Source organism: Cryptomeria japonica, chromosome 9 (genome assembly GCF_030272615.1).
Source record: "Cryptomeria japonica chromosome 9, Sugi_1.0, whole genome shotgun sequence".
NCBI lineage: Eukaryota > Viridiplantae > Streptophyta > Pinopsida > Cupressales > Cupressaceae > Cryptomeria > Cryptomeria japonica.
Window position 1 is genome coordinate 193,833,099 of NC_081413.1, and position 26,161 is coordinate 193,859,259.

Genomic DNA, 26,161 nt, shown 5'->3' on the forward strand with positions numbered 1-26,161 from the left:
AATTTCCTATGAATTCAAATTCTAAGTTATATGCTGAAAAGTAAATCTATTTTACGTTTGAATGAAACAAAGTCTATTTTACACTTTGCAAAAAAACAAATTCTATTTTACGCTTGCATAATTCAAAACCTATTCTATCAAACATTTGAAACAACTAAATTCCATGAGTCAATATGATCAAATCTATGTTCCAATCTTAATTCCAAATTCCATCATCTCCATCAAATACTATGAAAGCAAAATACATGACTGAATGAAATTAAGAAAAACTACAAAACTAAAATTTTTAATAGTACATCCTTTCACTAAGATACTTCGGCATGAAAATGAATAACTATAATTTCTTTTGCAATCAATTTCATCTACTAAAAAATCACGAGAACTGACCAGAACAAAATGTAATGACATCAATGCACAAAACAAAAATGAAATTTAAATAAAGATCACCTCCCTTCGGTCGAGCGGGCCCCGCTCTTCCTCTAGTAGGATTCATAGCACAAATATTCTCGGATCAAATTCAAATCTTCATTGAAATAAACTTCCAAAAGGAAGTAGAACAAGTTTGTGGATTACAAAATATGAGACTCTAAATTGTTGGCTAAGTTACAGACTATCCGACTAACTAGCTAGCTTTCACAAGAAAGAAGGGGGATATTTATACATATCCTAATTTTGATTTAAATGCAAAGTAACCCGCTTAAAACAGAGTAACAACTAAAAACTAAACTAAAGAAGACTTAACACTAAATTAATAACTTCTGATAGAAGTTAAATTTCATTGGAAATAGCCGATAGAAACAGACTTAGAGGAGATCAAGGAAATCTCTCCAGCTGGAATGATCAGGGGTGTTCACCATTCACACGATGGTTGAACTAAACTTAAAAAATCTTTGTCTGCTTGTTAGTATCAAACATTTGAAAATGCATGTTTGAAAAAATAGAACATAGCACAAAGGCAATAATTTTGAACATTCGACAATTCATCCATATTAATAAGCAAAAAGTGAAACATTTATTCACAAGATATTACTTCTAATATACTTCCTAATTAGAAGAATATAATAGTATAAAAGAGTAAATATGCATGCATTATATCTTCCGCCAGGCATAATAGTTCACAAAATATTAAAAGTTTTAAGTAGAAAGTATAATTAAAAGTAACATCATTAATGCTCATCAGGAAGGCCTTTTACTCTACTAAGAAGAGTAATTAGATCACTGACCTCCTTAATGAAGTCACTATGAGGAAGAGTTTTAGGCCACCTTGAAATTGTAGGCTTATAAGTTTTTAACCAATTATCATTGATGTTGCTCCTACACTTGTTTGAATTGTTGTCATAATAGGTCACAATTGATTGCATATCAATATTGGCATATTGATCTATGGGCAGACACTTGAAAATTGTGACAAAGAAGTCCTCATCTAGATTGAGGAGCATCTTCTTTCCATCTACATCCTTCATTGATATGGTTGTAGGGTCATACCTGTTAGCCAAGGCTAACACAAATTCTGGATTCTATGCGAACATTGGAAAGGCTACCACCGGATGAATTCCATTGTTGATGGTGGGCTCCATTTTTATAGGACACTAGCGACTCTCTGACACTAGCGACTCTCTGACTCTTTTCAAGAATCCCTGATATTGTAAATATTGGATGATACAGAAGGAGGAAGACCAGATGGATTTCTCGCTTTTTGAACTTCATTGTTCTCTTACTTGGTGAGGGCTTCTTCATTTGCAATTAGTACATTGCAACATGAAAAGTTTATCACCATATTGAGATGATTAGCCTCCATAGGAATCTCATTTGATAGAACAAAAGCCATCGATCAATCATAAATTGGTTAAAAATTACCAATTTATGAGTGTGTGTATTAGGTGCAAATCGAACTTACAAGTCCGATTTGCACTAATATTAGTGAAATCAACAACAAGTGCATATCAGACTTGTAAGTCCGATTTGCACTTATGAGAGGCAAAAAACAAACTAAGTTTATATCGGGTTTATATCCCCGATATACACCAAGGGAAGACCACAAAATATCAAGAGGTGCATATCGGGGTTGCAACCTCGACATGCACTTAGGAAAAAACACCATAAGAAGGTGCATATCGGGTTGTAACCCCGATATAGACTACATCTTATTAAAAACCAAAACATTGACTAAGTGCATATCGGACTTGTATGTCCGATTTGCACTACTCAAAGAATAAAATTACATAAGGTGTGGATTAGGGTTATAACCCCGATTTACACCTTAAGGGACCGATTTGGTGTAAGTAGGGGATACAACCCCGATCCACACCTAAAGAAATGCACTTAGCAAAAAGCATAGTTAATATGAAAGGTGGTGTCGGGTAGGGTTATAGGCCCCACAGACACCACAGTGAAGAAAGACAATGGTGATGGTGGGTGGCAAGTTTGGAACCCCGCTATGCACCATTGAGCAAGGCTCTGGTGTATGGCAGGGTTACATCCCCGCCACACACCAAGTAATGTGCAAAGTGTAAAGTGTTGAAATGATGTGAGTCGGGTTTGAATCTGACACACATCGTAGCCATTTGCTTTGGTGTGTGTCAGGTTCAAAACCCAACTTCACACCATACAAAGCCACGATAAAACAAGTGGAAGACAATAGTCATGTGGGTCAGGTTTGAAGGCCCACACACATCAAAGTTGTGTCTTTGGTGTGTGCTGGATGTTAAACTTGACCTTACACCAAAACTAGGGTTTCAATGCAATCAATAAAAAAGATAATGCAAGTTCAATATCAACAATATTCATCAAAGTAAAAGCTCAATGTATATTATTGATGTTAAAACTTTGACAAAGATCAAGCTTGTAATAAAATACGAGGATAGGGCAAAATTATACATACCACGAGTTGAGAAAATCTGATTTCAAAAGAAATTGCAGTGCCTTATGAATAATAAAAATAAATAAGGGCACAAATCAATAATATATGAAGAAAGAAACCCAATATGAATCGAACTCTCAAAACATTAAATGCCAATACGTGACACATAATGATGTAAATTGAACTTGTAAGTCTGATTTGCATAAAAAAAGGAGTGCATTTTCTGGTTTAGGACCCAATTTTACAACTAAAGACTCAAAATGATGTAGCGTCTGATTTAAACCTCGACTTTGCACCAAACAAGAAAAACTCACTCTTAAGTTAAAATTTGAATTTTAACTAAGAAGATGAGATTTTCAATATCGAACACAAAGTGTTCAATGATAAGTGAAGTGACAAAAATGCTTCAAAACTCACAACTTAGAGAAATGAGGATGAATTTTAAAAAAATTCGTAGGAGGTTAACTTGTTTTCACAGAAAACGTTAAAAAGGATAACAACCTTATTATATTTTATATTAATTTAGATAATTTTTGAATCATTTAGAAATAAGTATTAATAGAAAATATTGATTAACCTCAAATAAAATTCAAAAAGATGATTTTGTGTAGGGCTTTAAATTATATCTCTAATATGTTTAAGGTTCACTAGATAGAATAAGTTGAGTCTATAGTTTTTCTTTTAGGTTTATAATTATTCCTCAAATATTTTTAGCACACTTGCTAATCTAAACACAAAAGGGAATGAGTTTTATTTCGAAGTCTAAAATGAGATTCTATTAATGTGAGTAGTTTGTTAGTTTTTATTCTAGTTGATTTCCTAGCATCAAGGTTACCTAAATGTAACTTCTGTTGTCATTGACTTCATTGAAAGTCAACTATATCATAGATTCACAACCTCCAGCCTATTATAACAAGACCACTCAATAGAGGGAGAATACCCAAATTAGATTTCAAGTACGGGTCATCACTACAATAGATGCTTTTCATTTTATTTTTAATTGTCATGCGTTTCCATTTTTTTGCATATGATATAATCGGTCCTCCCAAGTTGAATGGTGTGGAAAACTACAAATGTGTGTGATGGACATCAGTAGTATTCAATGACTATTAATTTTGTGGAAATATATATCAAATCTTTGTTATTTTTTTGAAATGGTTGTCATGTGAGCTAGAGTAGATGCTATAATAACTCTAATTCTCAGTGATCCAACAAAACGCATTGAAAGCAATGGGTGTTATTTGAATATTAGTAAAAAAATTAAAAAATATTTTTTGAGACCTTTATGTTTGGATTATTTCAAACTTTTTAAAAATTACATTTCAATTGATTTCATGAAGTATACAACAAGGAAATTAAAAGGTATATATATATATATATATATATATATATATATATATATATATATATATATATATATATATATATATATATATATATATATATATATATATATATATATATATATATATATATATAACGGTAAAATACCTTTTTTATTTAAAAATTTCATAACAATTCTTATTTAGATAAAATGTTTGAAAAGTGTTTACAAGTGAAATAGTAAAATAGGATTTTAAATGCATTTACTTATCCATAGGTCCTAAGATGAAAACAAAGAAATGTTTAAGGTTTTTGGCATAATGGGGTTTTTGAAATCATGGATTTATCTTTGGAATAAATGAGGGTATTTTTGGAGTCATAAACATTGCAATAAGGGTGCATTTTCATTCAACAACTTCTTATATTTATATGGATCTTATAAACATGTCTAAAAATCTTATTTTTATTGATAATGATTTTAGAGATTGACACGTTGCATATGATGAATGGAGTTTAATAGGTTCAAAATAGAATTTGCGGATTCAACAAAGAAGCTGGAGCATAATTGCCTTCTCCAACTAGTTATTTTCTAAAAGTTTGAGTGAATTGTGTAAGAAATTTCTTATAGGGGTAGATTATTTTGCTTTTTAGGTTTAGTGAATTGGCATTGCAATTTTGATGTGTTCTTATAGCTCGTATAATTATTCAATTTTTGGTTTTTACTTTTGAACTTTAATGAGTAATAGACTAAGCTTTTTTGATTAGTTTCTTATTGCAAGAGCTTATCACATTTTGCTTGATAAAGGGGATGGGAGTGTATTGACCATGAATTAATTATTTGTGATTATACAAGTCGATGGGGCTTGCCAACACCAATATAATTGAGCAAAGTGAAGTCAATGTTGTTGAGCACTAAGGTAGATATGCCATACACACTAGTCATTGGTGATTTTATGATTTGATGTGGCTTGCTAGCACCAATAATGTTGAGCAAAGTGAGGTCAGTGGGCATCAAGGTAGACGTACCATATAAACTATTGAATACTCATTGAGACATTAACATTGATGTGATTTAGAAAACTATATCACACATATAGAAATGTAAAAGATGATTTACATGCCAACAATATGTTCATCATCCATTTCACAATTCATTGAGATAATGAGATTCTATGTGAAGTAACATTATTGATTAATACTAATATATATAATTTGCGAGTCTGTTTGATAGAGACTATTAGGTAACTACACAATATTATCTTTTGGTCTCTTGAGATCAAGTGGATTTGTTGAGTTTTGAGTTTTGATTAGAATAGTTATCATTTTTTAGATAATTTACAATAAATAATTATCCTAATACATAGTTCAGAATAATATAAAATAAATCACACATAATGATGGCGGCTAAGGGAAATCAAATGGAAATGCCCGTGGTGATCGTGCCGGAGCCATTAGCTGGAAGGCCGCCGGCGCCAAAGAATATCGCCCATAAAAGACTAGCCGTTGAGAGAATGATAACGGCAAAACCATTTGAATTTCAATATAAATATAAGCAATTCAGTTTCATTTCGTTACAGACATTCTTTCTTTCTCTGATTGCCCCTTTCTCTCGATGTTCTGTTTTGTGATTGTCCATTTAAGTGTTTGCTTTGTTTTCATTTTTCATTTTTTCTGGTTTTCAGTGTGCACGCTGGTCTGTCTGTCTTTTTTTTGGTATTACATTTTTCTGGCAAAGCAGGGGAAAGGTAGAGCAGAGGAAGAGGCAGAGCAACCGAGGGCAAATTCTTCTTCCAGGTAATCCTTTATAGACAAGAAAGATTTCATTATTGTTTGTTGCAAATCCAATCAATTCAAGTTGGCATCATAAACTTTGTAAGGAACTTTCATTTTGGACTGAAATTATTTAGTCTCAGTAGGTTCTTTATTCTCTTAATAGCAACTTTCTGATTCTTTTCTTCCTTATCCTTTCTGACCTTTCTCACCATTTTCACCCTCCATTTGAATGGATTCAGTCCCAATCGTATCAGGTGGTGGAAATGGTGAAACAATCGCCATAACCAGAGTAATACAGATCACCTTTAATGGGTCTTTTCACATTTCCCATTTTGTGCATTTAGAGATCATGGCACGCCATAAGACCACATTTCTTTGAGGAATTCTGTCCAACAGTTCACACGCAGTGTCTATGGTTTCACATTCCTTTAGAGGAATTCTGTCAAACAGTTCACGCTCTAAGCCTAGGGTTTCACATTCCTATGCATATATATCTGCTGGATCATTTCCAACTATACCGTCTGACACAATAATGTTCACGTAAAATAAGTAAATAAGTTTAATACACCCTTAGTATTATTATCGTCTACCCTTGAAGTTGTAAGCCCTGCTTATTTACCCTTATTATAATCTTCGGAGCTTTTGCTGTTGCTTGCATTAGGATGACAGTGATGGGTTTGACATGTTTGATTTCGGAGATAATTTAATTCTATAATGTAATTAATACATTTTCACCTAATACCCATTAGTTATTTTCACCCATGAATGTTTTGGTTTATTTTCACTCATGTTTATTTTTAATCCATTTGGCTTGAGTGAAGGACTAATGAAGTGAGATTCCAATGCAGGCATGAGATTCAGAACCCAGCAAGTGTTCATATAACTGATGCAGAGAGGAAGAAATGGGAAGTTCCTTATGACCTGCTTTGCCTTATGACCTGCTTTGTTTATAGCAAGTAGCTGCTCTAGAAGGAAACCATATTTTCAAAACAACTAACCCAGTGTTTGAATTCTCTGTGTTCTCAGGCAATGAGTTGATCTTCTCCTACACAGCTAACCCATTTGGATTTGCTATCAAGCGCAGATCCCATGGAAAGGTTATGTTCAACTCTTCATATGGTAGCTTGGTTTTCAGTATCTGGTAATCAGCACAAACCTTCCTACATCAGCTTCACTGTTTCTTTTGTATGAATTGATTAATGATAGGAAAGGTGATTTTGGCTAGGTGAGCAGATACCAAATCGTTGAGGACTTGGATGTGCTATCTGTACCATGACTGTAATCCTATGGTTCTGCATGGAGATGTGCACCAATGTAGTAATGGACAGACACACGGAAGCTCGGATGTCTGATTTTGCTCAGCCAGACTCATGCAGAGGGAAGCCACCATGTGCTCTAGCGCATATATTGCATCAGGTATTTACTTGTCACCGTCATTTAAGTTGTACATTTGAATTAAGAAAATTAAATGTGTATTTTGATATAGGAGATAAAGCTTTTAGCCATTCTATATTTTTTGATCTTCCTATGTTGAGAACGAATATTTCTTTATAGGTGATGGTTTTTTTAAGATGAATAAAATGATTATAGATTCCCCCATGTTCCATACCTTGTTGTCCATAAAAATATTCTATAGGTTGAAAGCATGGATCACAAATTACTGTTCCAAAAGTCATTACTTAAAATTGTTCCAAAATTTTTCTGTGATTAAAAACAGCCACATGGAAGCTTGGATGTCTGATTTTGCTTAGCCAGACTCATGCAGAGGGAAGCCACCATGTGCTCTAGCGCATACATTGCACCACGTATTTACTTGTCACTGTCATTTAAGTTGTACGTTTGAATTAAGAAAATTCAATGTGTATATTTTGATATAGGAGATAATGGTTTTAGCCATTCTATATTTTTTTATCTTCCTATGTTGAGGTCGAATATTTCTTTATAAGTGATGATTTTTTTAAGATGAATAAAATTATTATAGATTCCCCCATGTTCCATACTTTGTTGTCCATAAAAATATTTTGTTGGTTAAAAGCATGAATCGCAAATTACTATTCCAACTCATTACGTACAATTATTTTGTGATTAAAAACAGTCATTCGATATTATGAATTTTGAAAGCCTAAATGTTTATTCCAGATATATTTTAATTAAATGTTAATTATGGAGTTCTATTTATGAACAGTTATGTAATGGATATTTTTTATACCAGCAGTAAGCTGACACACAAGCTAATTAGGGGTTTGCTGAACTTTTACGTTCGTCTCCACTAGATGTAGTTCAGCAGTTCACTAACCTCATAGGACATACAATTGCTGTCTATAGATTCCCTGCTCTGCATTTTTTTGGTGTAGCATTGTATTGTTTATTGGCTTTCAAATATTTTAAAAGAACCTGGAAATCATCTACACTAGTAAGGCCAAAGTATCAACAACTTAGCTTTATTGGTTATGTATTTTACCATGTAGAGAAGTTTGTTTACCATTGGGATTTAGTAATTCTACTTCCGCGTCTGATGTTATTTTGGATTCCTTGTTTTCGGAGCTCGAGTAGGTTTGCTGGATTTATTCATTTTCTTTAATATTCCAAATGGGATACATGGATATGATTTTCCTTGGTTTCAAGTTAGAAGGTTTGAAATTCCGATTTCTAGCACTGATATGTTTGGAATGTTTTGAAACTTTATTAGCTGAGTGCTATTGTTTTATCAGGAAAAAACAGTCGGGATTATTGAAGTTGAAGTTGAAGTGCTTGATGAAGTTAACATGAATGATTAAAAATGGGACTCGGTACATTTATCTGCCTAATGTTTTAGATTGTTTTCACTACCATTTTGTGTTACTGCCTTTGTTTTGTGTGTTTCTTGTGTATACCGTTCTTTTAGACCTGACTAGAATCTGCTATAGTGCAAGAGTGAACCAAAAGATACTAACAATTAGATATTTTTCTTAGTAAAATGATATGAAACAAAATGTTAGTTTATCTCTTAAGTTGTTTCAGATTCCAGGATTAAATTCAGTAGGCATTCAACTAGGATTAAGAACTTATTCTCACCACCAGATTAGCAACTTTCCTACACTGCCATCGATGATGTCATGCCATGAAACTCCATATAATGCAGTTCTAACCTAGAGATGCTTTTTATATGTTGTAAAATAGCAACCCCACATGTCTAAACACAAAGCTATTTTAAGTGTTATTGGACCATCTTATTCAGTTACAAATGATGAGAGTGTAGTACCTATTATGAAAGGGAAGAGCCAAATCATGTGCAAAATACAAAGATAAACTCCTGTCCTGATGCACATCCAAATTTTACATGTCATACAATATTTGAAACTGCTAAATACAAGAAAAGTTGTATGGACAGTTTTTTGCCAGTTGCCTTGGTTTTTTCCATGTTTTTGAAAAGGGGAAATTTACGCATATCAATTGGTGGTGCACATATATTGGCAACATTCATACAATCTCATTTATGTTGCTGTTGTCACCAAGATTGCACCCGTGATGCTCAAGCTGAAAGCTCAGTAATCTTGTGAAACATGGGATAATTTCCGAGCCTGTGGGTTGCCTATGATGGAAATCAACCTCTGGAGTGAGCTGGTTCTGTTTGATGAATCTCCTGCAAACTAACCTTTGATGGGAAAAAGGATAGAAGGATAACTGAAATGAAACCTATCCTAAGAGGAGGTGATGCACCAAATGCAAAGCCTTACTCGCAGCCCATGAATCACAATTTATTTAAGAAAAGGATGTTTGTTCACAACTCAGCACAAGATGCTCAATACATAAATGTTTCATGAAAATGATCTAAGATTTTAATGCTTGTTTGAAGGAAAAATGTCTATTTCCACAACTCCCACACATTAAAACTTATAATCACAATCCATAACCTGCATTAAACACATCATTCCTGCATGCATTTTAATATGAATGAGACAAAATTGAAGGATTTATAGGCAAATCCCAACGATTATGTCAAAATCATTCATTGTAAGTCGAGACAAGAAAGATAGGAGAAGGAAAACTACTTCTTTTATTCAGTAAAAAGGAATTGCTGCTATTACAAATCTGGAAAACTGAGTTACAAATGCCTTCTTCAGCGTGAAAGAGCTGGAAAAGCTACAATACATGCTTCAAGGAATAAAAGAACTAGAGAAAAGAAAGAAGAATACGAGACTTATAGAAAAGAAGCCCTAAAAGCAAGTGATTGAAGAGCTGGTAGTGCCTTCTAAATATGAGCTGAAATTGATTGCTTTCCACCTTGTCTTTATCTTCAAATCTGCATGATGAAGCCTTGGATCGAATTTGAACTAAAGCCATGCAGAAAGGAGGTCCAAACTGATGGTAACTAGAGGTTGATTGCTTCAAAGTTGTCCTCGACTGATGGTTAACCGATGAGGGTTCATAACTGCAATAGGACTACTAGAACTGCTTCAAAATTACCCTTTTTGAGGGCCAAACTGATGTGAACTCAGAATCCCAGCTCTTTTATCTCGAACTCATACTTGCATTGCTTGATGACGAGTTAACGGATTGATAGGTTTGTGTACTTTGAGCTTGAATTCGAACTTGAGGCTTACCTACCCTCATGAAATGTAGGGTTTCTAAGTTTCTCTTCGCTGATTTTCCTTGACCCGTATGACATTCTCCAATGATTATGTCTTCAATTAGATGTATGAGTTTTGAGTATATTGACATATGTTTTATCAAAGTAATAACTTAGAATCCTTTCTTTGTGACTAAGATTAATATCATTTCTGCTGCTTTATCATGACATAAACTTTCATTTTATTGCTTTTTAAAGCATGTCTGTCCCGATGACTGTCAAAAGCCTCATATTGTGTGGATTGACCATTACATTGTCTGCTTGACTGTAACAATACCCTTCCTCTTTTTGACAGTTATGAAGATTGACATGATATTTACTAGTCATGACCTTACTGTCTTTACATATCTTGATGGCATTTTGACTGTCTTGGCTGTGTCGTGAACATATTAGGAATGACTGGTTCTTTTAGATACGATATCATTGTTTCTTGTTCACTGAATGATGGTTACCGCAATCTCGATCTGTGTTCTTTTGCTTGGTAACTCAGACCTACCACTGTTATAGCTCACCTTACCCATCTAATCTATCTTCTCTCCTAATAAGCTCCTTGGTTGATACAAACTCACCTTGGTATGAAGATTGTTTAATGACTACTGTCTCATGATTGGTCTATCTTTGGGAGATCTGCTCACAATATAAAATTGCTTTATACATGTTATGATAGTTATTTTCATTGTTATTGGACACTCATCATTGTAGGAACTGCTATTGTAGACCATTGAGAACTCTTTTCACTGTAACTATCCATTGATCTTATGTGTCTGTGACTGTTATACTTACTAGGATTGTCATTAAGTTTTTTGGAAACACCAACCTTGCTTCTTTGACTGTTCACATGCCCTCTTAGCTCTAATGCTGGCATTGCCATTACTGCTCTTTTGTTGATAACAGTCTTCATAGTCTCTATGCTAGGTGCTTTTAATCTTGCCTTTGTAGATTAATGATGACAGTCCATTTTATTTGCCACAATCTTTGTTGAATAGGCTCTGTCATTGTGGATGATCCCTTTATGGCTATAATCTTCTCATGTCTTTGACTATCTTTGTGACTGTGTCCTTGATGTGGATGCATGTTGCGAACTATCTCTTCATGAGCCCTTGGCCATGAGGCTCTGCTTGCGAGACTTTCATAGAGACCTCTGATCTCCATTTGTTGATCTCATGGCTGTGGCTTCTTTTGAATCCAATACTGACTATGATTTGTTATTATCTTGTCTTTATAACCCTGCAGTCTTGGGTATGATTGTAATGTTGCATTTTTGAGATGCTGCAACCTCGCTTTGCACCTCATATTTTCCTGAAACTCTTACTGCCTTGACCCCATTATGCCTTTGACTGCTAAGTAACTGTACTCTAAGAAGGCTTGCTACTCTAAATGGGTTGGTCACCATTCATTATTGATACACTTTGTAACTCTATTTCTGGGATGCTTGAGGTTGCTCCTTACTACTTGTCAGGCCCTAGGACTGCTATCTATCTGTACTGATCACTGTAATTGCATTTTGGTTTTCTTTACCCAACTTTTATCTCCAGGTTTGAATCCTTTCTAGAACCGTGACATGGAAACAGTTCATGCCCTTGCTTGCTGTTATATAAACTCTGCCTTTCTTTGAATTTGCTCTGTTCTTACTATGAAGTAATGAATGCCTTGAATTTAAAACCCTTGTCTTGATCTTATATTGGCCTGCTATCCCTGTTTTGACAGTGATGAGATCACTGTGCCTACAACTTTTACACGTCATTATGCCTCATGACTGCTAAATCAAAGTTATTTTCAGACTTGCCCATACTTTATATTCCTTGAGTATTTATGCTTCTTGTACAACATGATATAACATCGTTAATGACCTTCAATACAACAACTAGGCCTCTTAGGGTACATAATCTCTGTCATATTGTTGCTTTGACAACATCATTAATCCATGCATCAATGTTCATGAAAAAGCTCTTTGTTGTAGGCCTTCACATTATTTTGTCTGTGACTACCATGCTTATTCTTGTGTTTCTACACCCATTTCTCCTTTGCTTAAACCTTGCACTATGAGCTATCTCAGACTTAGGGCTAAGTTTGTTATTTTGCAGAGATCACTGTGCACCCTTCATACCTTTACCACTGTATTTGCCCTTTCAACTGATTTGGTTGCCATGGCATATATTTATGAGATTCATCATTGATTTGATATTAGGTCAGTTATTATATTTTGACAGTCTTTCCATCTTTGGTTTAAGGTGCTGCTCTTCTAGGCTGTCAAAGGCTCTCTCTTGGCTATTGTGGACAGTGATATCCATCTTTGTTTTCTTTATGCATGCATCCTTTGACTGCTATTTAGCCTTTTGGTGACTGTCCTTTGTATGCAACAGGGTATTGTGTTTCATGGTACTCTATACATCATGCTACCCATATAAGGCTTCATAGGGTATATGTCTAACTTTGAAATGATGAAATCTTCCATTATCTTGCTCTGTCGATTCCTTGCCAAAGATTTGCTGGATGTCTCAACATTAAGGACGGTATTTCCTTATATTGTATGCACTCTTCATTAACTTCTAACTTGTCGAAGCAACCTTATTTTTAGCATACGAAATAATAGAAATCTTCTCGTAGGCATGAAAAAATGAACCTCCCATTTATGAATGGCAAAGAGAGGGTTTTAGAAAGGTGGAACTGACCTTTTATTCTCTACATGGCTTTGCATGGACTTGATGTGGATTCAAGAAGATATATCCCACGTACCCTGCATGAATCTGACTCCATCACATCCAACCTCTAAGAATAAACTGTTAATGACACCTCAAACTACTGATGCATTTGAGTGAAGTCTTCATAACTGAGAGTATACATCATGTTCAAACATGGGTTTCTTTCTCTCTTTAAGTTATTGCTGGAGATCTGATGATTATGGTGATCATTATGGGTCTGTATCAAGTAAGAGAAACTCCAGAAATCTAGCTTTCATGTGTAATAATTCAAGCTCATGTTAAGGAAAAACCCTAACTTAACTCATGCAACGTGTAAAGCTTTATTTCTTTTAAAAGATTTGTTTCCCTCCAAAGCTTAAGACTGAATTTTTTCAACTTCATGCTACATGGACAACTTTTATCTTGAAATTCCAATTTCATCTAATAAGAAATTAATTTCTTTGATCTTTATTTCAATGTGGGGAGTGCTTTTTGTGAACCTTCTCAAATATGATAAATCCAAAACATTATCTACTCCTTTATTTAAATGTGACCATTAGCTTTGGAGGTAAATTTTTGCCATCTTTAAAAAGTTTAAAACCTTTTAAAACTTCATTATGAGCTCCAAACCTGTGTAGGCTATTTTTCTCCTAGATACTTGAAAAATAGGTATCAGTTTCATTTTGCAAAATGAATCTACTTGTTCAAATTTTGCCATGAAAATACCAAAACCTAAGCTCATAAACACTTCTAACTGTTTTATCTCTAATTCCACTGTTTCTAGTCACCTTTAGATGATAAAAGAATAGGCTTGAAATCTTGCAAAAACGTTACCGAATTCAGAGGCAGCAAGAAGCTCAGTTACAGTGGTAGCAAGTTTTTGGTTAGGTATTCATGTGTGCAAAAGAGTTACCAGACAACTTGTTCAATCAATTTACACCCAATAGGCCTACTGCTAGGAAATTTGTAATTCATCAGCAAATAAGCTAACCAGATTTGACAATTGACTAGATTGGCAAAAATGTAGAATGATACGTCTAATTTCGCTAGCATCTTTTATGTCAAGATTGATATAATTTAGATCATATCATTTAGTATTGAGATGTTTGGAATGTTTTGAAAATTTATTTGGTGGCTACTATTGTTTTATCAGGAAAAATTGTTTTCACAACCATTTGTGTGATTAACCTTGGCTCATGCTACCTTGGATTGTGTTCATGTTTTGTATTTGTTATGAAACACGCAGGTTTTAACAAACAATGGTGGTAAGAAAAAAAGAGTTTACAGTTGATCTTAAAAGTGATCTCGTAAAAAATAGTGTTTTGTTTGCATGTCAGTATCATGTCTATAGATTGGTTTTATAGAAGCAATATTTTTGCTATAGATTAGTGTTAATTTGTAGTGCAAAATGTCCTTTTGCCAAATAGATCTTAGATTTTGAATTTGTATTGTCGACCTTAACCTAGTAGATATCGTCTGTTCATAGATGCCTGAATCACTTCACTTACAAATCTGGCGATGCGTGAGTCTTCTAATACAATAGAAGTAGAACAACCTAGTTTCTTCATTTTTCTTAGTCACTAAACTGCGAGATGCTATGTACATATTAGTTTCTTGATTCTTCTTAACTAGAACCGGTTACTTTTCATTGTCATTATAGGGATTATAGGTAACCTATGAGCATGACATATATTCTGACAACACTAACTAAAGTTATGAGCAGACCTTTTATTCAAGCCAAACTTAATTAACTGACTAAAAGGGTCCTACCACAACTTCCATTGCAATGGTAAAGCCAAGTAAAGAGCAGATTCTTGAAAGTGCTTCTATCATGAACAAACTTCAGACTTAAAGCCTTTAAGTGATGTTTTACATTGAGACATTCTACAAAAGTGGTCCCTTTAGATTTGAGTCCATCTGAGAACGGATCTTCAAGAGAGCCAGAGTCTCTACCATTACCTCCACCACCTCTGCAAGAGAGCCAGAGTCTCCACCATTACCTCCACCACCTCTTTCACCATCCCCAGCATCATCTATTATTGTCTGCAACTTTGAAGAAAAAATTTCACCTTGCAAAATTTTTATATCTGTTTTCAAATTCAAATAGTGTTCTATCTTTATGATGTTTTTTTGGTTTGTTTGTTGTAGTTGTAAAATGTATGAATCATTCAACATCCTAAATTTTAGTTTTTGAATTGGAGATTACTTGCATTATCATTTTTACTTGCTACATTATGTTGACTAATTTATGGTTGAATTGGTATGACAGGGTGGCAGGCATGTTTGCAGCCAAAAAACTTCAGTATGATAAGAAGGATATTGACAGGGTGGCAGGCATGTTGCAGCCAAAAAACTTCAGTATGATAAGAAGGATATTGAGCAGCTTTTTGAATTAGTTGTTTTTCATCATGGTGTATTCAAAACAACAAGAGATGGAATTAGGCTTGCATTATTTCTTTAGTTACGTTTTGGTCAAGCATTTTGACTTGATAGCATTGTAAAATGTACAAATATAATGTTTAATAAAAAAATTATTGGTTTGGACTGAAGGGAACAGTCATTGGCCATGGCTATTCCTTGAGGTCGTGTTTTCTGACAGCTTAAAGAATGGTCAATAGGCCAAAGCCATTCATTAAGGTTTGTGTCTCATTTTCTTTGCATTTTTTTTATTAGTTTTATTTTTATTTAAACATTTATTACTTTTGATTTCAGAATTGAAGTTAAATTTCACAATTTCAAAAATAAATTTATCATTTACCCGCTCAAATGTTTTATGAATCATTTAAAATGGCAATCAGAGATAAATAAAATTATTGTAAATGATTGGAAACTAAACATGAATTACCCTTGCAAAGTATCATTAAAAGAGCATCATGAATTAATATAAGAATTTCACCATAATTATAATAAAATATATTTCATATTCCATAAGTAACAAATCATAAAATATGACAACGTAATATAACCAACATAAATAAAAATAAAACATGTTGTCTTGTGTTGGTTTGTGTTCTTTTGCGTGGTTTGGTTTGTGTTGTTTTGTTTGTTGGTTGTTTTAGGTCAATTAGGGGAGGCCAAACAAGCTTCTACCTTCACGTGGTTGGGCTTGTTAGTAGAGAATGTTTGAATAAATATTGTCGAAGCTAAGAGAAGTTTGTGTAAGTATTTTCATTTTAAATAATGTTCTCTAAGTAAAAAGAAAATTGTGATTGCAAAGGTAAAGTAAATAATATTTTTTAAAGTTGAAACATATATGATATGTTTTATCAAACAAAGTTTACTAATCTTAGCCCCAAGCGAAACATAATTCTAAGCATTATTATTGTTTAGGGTTAGGATTGTGGTTAAGGGTTTAAGGTTTTAAGGTTTAGGGATTCAAATTTTAGGGTTTAGGGTTCAAAGATTTAGGGTTTTATGTTTTAGGGTTCGAATTTAAGATTTAGATTATAGATTAGGGTTTGAATTTAGGGTTTAGAGTTTCCGTTTAAGGTTTGGATTTAGGGTTCAGGTTTAAAGGAGTGTGAGTTTAGGGTTAAGGGTTCAGGTTTATTAAGGTTTATGTTTTAGGGTGGGTTTGGGTTTAGGGTTCATTTTAGTGTTAGGGATAGGGTTTGTATTTAGGGTGTTAGGGTTAGGGTTTGGGGCTTCAGGTAGGGTTTAGGGTTTACGATTTAGGGTTTGGATTTATAGTTTACGGTTCAAATTTTTGGGTTTAGGGTCAGAATTATAATTGGTTTGGGGTTTAGTGTTGGACGAGTTTAGGTTTTAGGTTTCAAGTTTAGGGTAAGGATGAAGGGTTCAGGTTTATTAAGGTTTAGGTTTTAGGGTTAGGGTTTGGGGCTTCAGGCAGGTTTGGGGCTTCAGATAGGGTTTAGGGTTTATGGTTCAATTTTTTGGGTTTAGGGTTTATGGTTAGGATTATAAATGGTTTGGGGTTTAGGGTTTAGGGTTTAGTGTTAGGATTATAGTTGGTTTGGGGTTTAGTGTTGGACAAGTTTAGGGTTAGGGAAGGGTTCGGGTTTAGGTTTTAGGGTGGGTTTGGGTTTAAGGTTCAGGGTTCATCTTTAGGGTTAGGGTTTGGATTTAGGGTGTTTAAGGGTTAGGGTTTAGGTTTTAGGGTTATGGTTTGGGGCTTCAGGTAGGGTTTAGGGTTTACGATTTAAGGTTTGGGTTTAGGGTTTGGATTTATGGTTTACGGTTCAAATTTTTGGGTTTAGGGTTAGGATTATAGTTGGTTTGGGGTTTAGTGCTGGACGAGTTTAGGGTTTAGGTTTTAGGTTTATTAAGGTTTAGGTTTTAGGGTGGTTTTGGGTTTAGGGTTTAGGATTTAGGATTTAGGATTAGGGTTTGGGGCTTTAAGGCTTAAGGTTTATGTTTTAAGGTTACGATTTGGGGCTTCAGGTAGGGTTTACGATTTAGGGTTTGGGTTTAGGGTTTGGATTTAGGGTTTATTGTTTAAATTTTTGGGTTTAGGGTTTAGGGTTAGGATTATAGTTGGTTTGGGGTTTAGGGTTAGATTATAGTTGGTTTGGGGTTTAGTGTTGGACGAGTTTAGGGTTTAGGGTTCGAGTTTAGGGTTAGGGTTTTAAGGTTTAGGTTTTAGGGTGGGTTTGGGTTTAGGGTTCAGGGTTCATTTTTAGGGTTAGGTTAGGGTTTGGGTTTGGATTTAGGGTGTTCAAGGGTTAGGGTTTAGGTTTTAGGGTTTGGGTTTGGGGCTTCAGGTAGGGTTTAGGGTTCGAGTTAAGGGTTAGGGTTTATGGTTTACTGTTCAAATTTTTGGGTTTAGGGTTATGATTATAGTTGGTTTGGGGTTTAGTGTTGGACGAGTTTAGGGTTTAGGTATCAGGTTTATTAAGGTTTAGGGTTTAGGGTGAGTTTGGGTTTAGGGTTCAAGATTAAGGATTTAGGATTAGGGTTTGGGGCTTTAAGGCTTAAGGCAGGGTTTAGGGTTTACGATTTAGGGTTTATGGTTCAAATTTTTGGGTTTACGGTTTAGGGTTAGGATTATAGTTGGTTTGGGGTTTAGGGTAGGATTATAGTTGGTTTGGGGTTTAGTGTTGGACGAGTTTAGGGTTTAGGGTTCAAGTTTAGGGTTAGGGTTAAGGGTTCGGGTTTTAAGGTTTAGGTTTTAGGGTGGGTTTGGGTTTAGGGTTTAGGGTTAGGGTTTGTGTTTAGGGTGTTTAAGGGTTAGGGTTAGGGTTTGGGTTTGGATTTAGGGTGTTTAAGGGTTAGGGTTTGGGTTTGGATTTAGGGTGTTTAAGGGTTAGGGTTTGGGGTTTAGGTAGGGTTTAGGGTTTACGATTTAGGGTTTGGGTTTAGGGTTTGGATTTATGGTTTACAGTTCAATTTTTGGGTTTAGGGTTAGGATTATAGTTGGTTTGGGGTTTAGTGTTGGGTGAAGGGTTCGGGTTTATTAAGGTTTAGGTTTTAGGGCGGGTTTAGGGTTTAGGATTAGGGTTTGGGGCTTTAAGAGTCAAGGTTTAGGTTTTAGGGTTAGGGCTTGGGGCTTTAGGTAGGGTTTAGAATTTATGATTTAGGGTTTATGGTTTAGGGTTCAAATTTTTGGGTTTAGGGTTAGGATTATAGTTGGTTTGGGGTTTAGTGCTGGGTGAAGGGTTCAGGTTTATTAAGGTTTAGGTTTTAGGGTGGGTTTAGGGTTTAGGATTAGGGTTTGGGGCTTTAAGGGTTAAGGTTTAGGTTTTAGGGTTAGGGTTTGGGGCTTCAGGTAGGGTTTAGGATTTATGATTTAGGGTTTATGGTTTAGGGTTCAAATTTTTGGGTTTAGGGTTTAGGGTTAGGATTATAATTGGTTTGGGGTTTAGGGTTAGGATTTTAGTTGGTTTGGGGTTTAGTGTGTGACGAGTTTAGGGTTTAGGGTTCGAGTTTAGGGTTAGGGTTAAGGGTTCGGGTTTTAAGGTTTAGGTTTTAGGGTGGGTTTGGGTTTAGGGTTAGGGGGGGTTTGGATTTAGGGTGTTTAAGTGTTAGGGTTTAGGTTTTAGGGTTAGGGTTTGGGGCTTCAATAGGGTTTACGATTTAGGGTTTGGATTTATGGTTTACGGTTTAAATTTTTGGGTTTAGGGTTAGGATTATAGTTGGTTTGGGGTTTAGTGTTGGACGAGTTTAGGGTTTAGGTTTCGAGTTTAGGGTTAGGGTGAAGGGTTTGAGTTTATTAAGGTTTAGGTTTTAGGGTGGGTTTGGGTTTAGGGTTTAGGATTAGGGTTTGGGGCTTTAAGGGTTAGGTTTAGGTTTTAGGGTTAGGGTTTGAGGCTTCATATAGGGTTTAGGGTTTATGGTTCAAATTTTTGGGTTTAGGGTTAGGATTATAATTGGTTTGGGGTTTAGTGTTGGACGAGTTTAGGGTTTAAGGTTCGAGTTTAGGGTTAGGGTTAAGGGTTCAAGTTTTAAGGTTTAGGTTTTAGGGTGAGTTTGGGTTTAGGGTTCATTTTTAGGGTTAGGGTTAGGGTTAGGGTTTGGATTTAGGGTGTTTAAGGGTTATGGTTTAGGTTTTAGGGTTAGGGTTTGGGGCTTTAGGTAGGGTTTATGATTTAGGGTTTGCGATTTAGAGTTTGGGTTTAGGTTTTTGATTTATGGTTTACAGTTCAAATTCTTGGGTTTAGGGTTAGGATTATAGTTGGTTTGGGGTTTAGTGTTGGACGAGTTTAGGGTTAGGGTGTGAAGGGTTCGGGTTTATTAAGGTTTAGGTTTTAGGGTGGGTTTGGGTTTAGGATTAGGGTTTGGGGCTTTAAGGGTTAAGGTTTAGGTTTTAGGGTTAGGGTTTGGGGCTTCAGGTAGGGTTTGGGGTTTACGATTTAGGGTTTATGGTTCAAATTTTTGGGTTTAGAGTTTAGGGTTAAGATTATAGTTGGTTTGGGGTTTAGTGTTGGATGAGTTTAGGGTTTAGGGTTTGAGTTTAGGGTTACAGTTAAGGGTTCAGGTTTTAAGGTTTAGGTTTTAGGGTGGGTTTGGGTTTAGGGTTTAGGGTTCATTTTTAGGGTTAGGGTTTGGATTTAGGGTGTTTAACGGTTAGGGTTTAGGTTTTAGGGTTAGGGTTTGGGGCTTCAGGTAGGGTTTATGGTTTACGATTTAGGGTTTGGGTTTAGGGTTTGGATTTATGGTTTACGGTTCAAAATTTTGGGTTTAGGGTTAGGATTATAGTTGGTTTGGGGTTTAGTGCTGGACGAGTTTAGGGTTAGGGTGAAGGGTTCGGGTTTATTAAGGTGTAGGTTTTAGGGTGGGTTTGGGTTTAGGATTTAGTATTAGGGTTTGGGGCTTTAAGGATTAAGGTTTAGGTTTTAGGGTTAGGGTTTGGGGCTTCAGGTAGGGTTTAGGGTTTGGATTTAGGGTTAGGATTTATAGTTGGTTTGGGGTTTAGGGTTTAGGGATAGGATTATAATTGGTTTGGGGTTTATTGTTGGATGAGTTTAGGGTTTAGGGTTTGAGTTTAGGGTTAGGGTTAAGGGTTCGGGTTTTAAGGTTTAGGTTTTAGGGTGGGTTTGGGTTTAGGGTTAGGGTTAGGGTTTGGATTTAGGGTGTTTAAGGATTAGGGTTTAGTGTTTATGATTTAGGGTTTGGGTTTAAGGTTTACGACTCAAATTTTTGGGTTTAGGGTTAGGATTATAGTTGGTTTGGGGTTTAGTGCTGGATGAGTTTGCGGTTTAGGTTTTGAGTTTAGGGTAGGGTGAAGGGTTCGAGTTTATTAAGGTTTAGGTTTTAGGGTGGGTTTGGGTTTAGGGTTTAGGATTTAGGATTAGGGTTTGGGGCTTCAAGTGTTAAGGTTTAGGTTTTAGGGTTAGGGTTTGGGGCTTCAGGTAGGGTTTAGGGTTTATGATTTAGGGTTTGTGGTTCAAATTTTTGGGTGTAGGGTTTAAGGTTTTAGGGTCAGGGTTTGGGGCTTCAGGTAGGGTTTGGATTTATTGTTTACGGTTCTAATTTTTGGGTATAAGGTTTATGGTTAGGATTAGGATTGGTTTGGGGTTTAGTGTTGGGCGAGTTTAGGGTTCAGGGTTGATGTTTTGGGTTTGAGTTTAGGGCGTTTATGGTTCGAATTTAGGGTTTGGGTTTTATAGGGTTTAGGATTTGTGTTTAGGGTTCAGGGTTCATTTTAAGGGTTAGGGTTAGGGTTAGGGTTTGGGGATTTATGGTTTCAATTTTAGGGTTTGGGGATTTAGGTAGGTTTTGGGTTTACGATTTAGGGTTTGGATTTATGGTTTACGGTTCAAATTTTTGAGTTTAGGGTTTAAGGTTAGGATTATAGTTAGTTTGGGCTTTAGTGTTGGATCCAAACTGTAAATCCAAACCCTAAACATGTATCCTAAACCCTAAATCCAAACCCCAAACACTAAACCACCCTAAATTTGTACCCATAAAATCAAACCCTAAACCTTAAAGATGAATCCTAAATCCCAACCCTAAATTCAAACTTTAAACCCACAAACCCCAAACCTAAACCCTAAACCCTAAATTAGAACCCATAAACCCTAAATCCGAACTCGAAACCCTAAACACAAACACTAAGTTGAACAACCCTAAACCCTAAATATCGTAACCCTAACCCTAACCCTAACCCTACTCATGCTACTCATGATACCCTAACCCTTTCAACATGCAATTAGTTACCTTAAGTTTATAAAATATTATTTATTTAAAATGAAAATATTTACACAAGCTTCTCTTAGCTTCGAGAATATTTATTCAAACATTCTCTACTAACAAGGCCAACCACGTGAAGGTAAAAGCTTGTTTGGCCTCCCTTAATTGACCTAAGACAACCACAAAACAAAACAACAACACAAACCAAACAAGACAACACAACACATGTTTTATTTTATTTATAACAAATTATTTACACAGTTTCCAATGATATTTTAGGGGTAATTCATGATGCTATTTTAATGATATTTTAGGGGTAATTCATGATGCTATTTTAATGATATTGTAGGGGTAATTCATGATTAGTTTCCAATCATTTACAATAATTTTTATTATCCATAGTTATGTAGCGTGAATTGCATTCATAAAGTGAGCAAATTTGGCTTTTGTAAGGAATATTTGTGATTATCTTTTGTACACCATTTTATAAATGTTTTATAGTGAGGGTGTAAATGATAAATTTATTTTTGAAATTGTGAAATTTAACATCAATGAGAATGACAAGAAAATGAGACAAACCTTCTTTAAGTTCTCCAAAAAACACAACCTCAAGGAATAATTTTTCTATTAAACATTATATTTGTACAAGTTACAATGCTATCAAGTCAAAATGCTTGACCAAAACATAACTAAAGAAATAATGCAAGCCTAATTCCATCTCTTGTTGTTTTGAATACACCATGATGAAAAACAACTAAGTCAAATAGCTGCTCAAGATCCTTCTCATTAGATTGCATTGTCTGTCACCCTGTCATACCAATTAAGACATAAATTAGTCAACATAATATAGCAAGTAAAACACATACATTTTACAACTACCACAAACAAACCAAAAACACATTGTTACCTATTTTTTGCCCCCAAAATGAAATTAGGTTTGAAAGGAAAAAAATGAACTTTTAGAGTTCACCTGCATGGATCTTGTGTTAGTCTTTTTATTTATTTTTGAATGCGTTTCAAACTTATTTCAAAAGCTCAGATAAGTGGAGGTTAGATTTAAAACAAAAGGAATCATTTGGAGGATCATCAAAGCACAAAACAGAGAAAGCCTTGTCAGAAGGCAATGAATGCATGCATCCGAGATAACAAAAACAAGGTGCAGTATCATGAGCTATTATTATAGTCATAAGATATCACAACCTCAAAAGCATGAAATGACTTTTTAGTCAAGGTACCCTAGTTCCAGATAGTAAAAGCAATGAGTATACGGTCATGCAAGGAAGATCAGGGCTAAAATAGATATGGCAGGCTTTCAAAAGTTGAGAAGACAACCCTGCAAATACAATGACTGCATGACAGTGATTTGTGTTCACAGTACAAAGGGTAGAGATGAATTTTGCAGAATTCAATGACAAAGTGATCTTAGGACGTAAGGAATAGTGGATGAAAAATACAAAGGAGATTTGCATTCCCAAGGCACAAAAAGGCATCAATGGTAACAATACAAGGACTGTAACAGTGCCAAAAAGAAAAATATTGCAGACCCGAATAATAAAGAACACAAATAATAAAGAATAGTGCATCAAATGACCGTCAAAATCAGTCACAACCAAACATAAAACCCTTGTCTCAGCGAAGAATGCATTAAGAACATGTTTAGTGTTTGTTGCCCTCACACAAGCTCATTACAATGTAAGAAGACACTCCATAGTTTCTCATATCATTATCATAAACCCTATCCAATGATAGTGATGAATAGTGCATCAAATGACCGTCAAAATCAGTCACAACCAAACATAAAACCCTTGTCTCAGCGAAGAATGCATTAAGAACATGTTTAGTGTTTGTTGCCCTCACACAAGCTCATTACAATGTAAGAAGACACTCCATAGTTTCTCATATCATTATCATAAACCCTATCCAATGATAGTGATGAATAGTAAAGAGCATTACTAGTCCCTAAGCAAGTATGATAGCCACTGACATAGTCAAAGAGTAAACTAATTGTTGACAAACATTGGAATGCATTTGCGAGACCAAATAGCAACCAAATACAATCCTAACAGCTCAGGGAAATGAACAAAGGAAGATGCATAGTCAAATGAGAGTCTTTTCCTAAGGAGCAGACCTAGATAAGGCAGACAAGAAGCAGAAAATGCAGTTAGGAGCAGTCCTTATTGGCCTTGGCCAGTGTGCAATAAGAAGAGCCAAAGGTTCATGGGAAAAAAGTCATTGCTAAAAAGAGCAAAGTTTGCTAGAGATTAGAGAGGACAAAGATCATTGTCAGAGGTCTGTTCCAAGGCAAAAGAGCATCAGCAAAGCATAGTCCATCAGTAACAACATTCAAGCCATAAATTAGTCAGCATAATGTAGCAAGTAAAAATGATAACAGAAGTAATCTCCAATCTAGAAAATGAAATTTAGGATGCCGAAAGATTCATACATTTTACAACTCCCACAAACAAACCAAAAAAACATCACAAAGAAACTTGTTTGAATTTGAAAACAGTTATAAAAATTTTGGAAGGTGAAATTTTTTCTTCAAAGTTGTAGACAATAATAGATGATGCTGGGGATGGTGAAAGAGGTGGTGGAGGTAATGGAGGAGACTCTGGCTCTCTTGAAGATCCGTTCTCAGATGGACTCAAATCTAAAGGGACCACTTTTGGAGAATGTCTCAATTGAAAACACCACTTGATGGTTTTGAAGTCTGAAGTTTGTCCATGATAGAAGCACTTTCAAGAATCTGCTCTTTATTTGGTTTTACCATTGCACTGGAAGCTGGAGCAGGACCCTTTTATTTAGTTAATTAAGTTTGGCTTGGTTAGTGCTGTATATAATGACAATGAAAAGAAGAATCAAGAAACTTATATGTATATAGCATCTCGCAGTTTAGTGACTAAGAAAAATGAAGAAACTAAGTTGTTCTATTTTATTAGAAGACTCACTTGGCATCACCAGATTTGTAAGTGATGTGATTCAGGCATCTATGAAGGGACGATATCTATAACACAAATATTGCTTCTATAAAACCAATCTATAGACATGATATTGACATGCAAACAAAACACTTTTTTTTAAAAGATCACTTTGAGATCAATTGTAAACTTTTTTTTTCTAACCACTATAGTTTGTTAAAACCTGTGTGTTTCATAACAAATACAAAACATGAGCCAAGGTTAATCACACAAATGGTTGTGAAAACAACTTTTCCTAAAAAAAAATTTGTTTTAGGAATGTGAAACCATAGACACTGCCTGTGAACTGTTTGACAGAATTCCTCAAATAAATGTGGTCTCATGGCGTGCCATGATCTCTAAATGCACAAAATGGGAAATGTGAAAAAACCCATCAAAGGTGATCTGTATTACTCTGGTTATGGCGGTTGTTTCACCATTTCCTCCACCTGATACGATTGGGACTGAATCCATTCAAATGGAGGGTGAAAGTGGTGAGAATGGTCAGAAAGGATAAGGAAGAAAAGAATCAGGAAGTTGCTATTAAGAGAATAAAAAACCTACTGAGACTAAATAATTTCAATCCAAAATGAATGTTCCTTACAAAGTTTATCATGTCAACTTGAATTGATTGGATTTGCAACAAACAATAATGAAATCTTTCTTGTCTATAAAGGATTACCTGTAAGAAGAATTTGCCCTCGGTTGCTCTGCCTCTTCCTCTGCTCTACCTTTCCTCTGCTCTGCTAGAAAAATGCACTACCGAAAAAGAGACAGACAGACCAGCGTGCACGCTGAAAACCAGAAAAATGAAAAATGAAAACAAAGCAAACACTTAAATTTTTTTGAAGAAAACAGAGAGAAAGAACAGAACATTGACAGAAACGGACAATAACAAAACAGAACATGGAGAGAAAGGGGTAATCAGAGAAAGAAAAAATGTCTGTAACGAAATGAAACTGAATTGCTTATATATATATATTGAAATTCAAATGCTTTTTCACGCGCCCATTTGAATTTTCTTTGCCGTTATCATTCTCTCAACGGCTAGTCTTTTATGGGCGATATTCTTTGTCGCCGGCGACCTTCCAGCTAATGGCTCCGGCACGATGACCCACCCAAATGCATTTCCATTTTGTTTGTGTTTGATTTGGCTTCCATGGGGCTGAAGCTATTCTGGCTTCAAAATAGACCTTTCGTACTGTGTTAGCGACAGGTTAGTTAATCGTAGCCGTTTATTGCAAAATCGACGGTGTAAAACGCGCGACTAACACGCGTGTTAGTAAATCCGTACTGCCCCAAAATAGACGTGTCCTTCCATGGGCATTTCCATTCCTTTAGATTTCCCTTGGCCGCCATCACAATGTGT

The 26,161-nt window shown here is 35.3% G+C and overlaps 2 long non-coding RNA genes across 3 annotated transcripts; one reads left to right on the plus strand and one right to left on the minus strand.

Annotated features, from left to right (window-relative positions):
* Positions 1-5,586: 5,586 nt before the first annotated feature.
* Positions 5,587-15,882, plus strand: LOC131052379 (uncharacterized). Of its 2 annotated transcripts, none has more exons than XR_009358988.1 (5): positions 5,587-5,977; positions 6,805-7,097; positions 7,182-7,372; positions 7,674-7,761; positions 15,573-15,882. It is a non-coding gene; the product is annotated as an uncharacterized LOC131052379 (long non-coding RNA). The 2 variants fall into 2 exon arrangements; XR_009358987.1 differs by having other exon boundaries at positions 7,190-7,372.
* Positions 15,883-22,443: 6,561 nt separating this feature from the next.
* On the minus strand, positions 22,444-25,924 carry LOC131858636 (uncharacterized). Its single transcript, XR_009358996.1, has 2 exons — positions 25,475-25,924; positions 22,444-22,643 (listed from the first exon to the last, which is right to left on the minus strand). It is a non-coding gene; the product is annotated as an uncharacterized LOC131858636 (long non-coding RNA).
* Positions 25,925-26,161: the final 237 nt, after the last annotated feature.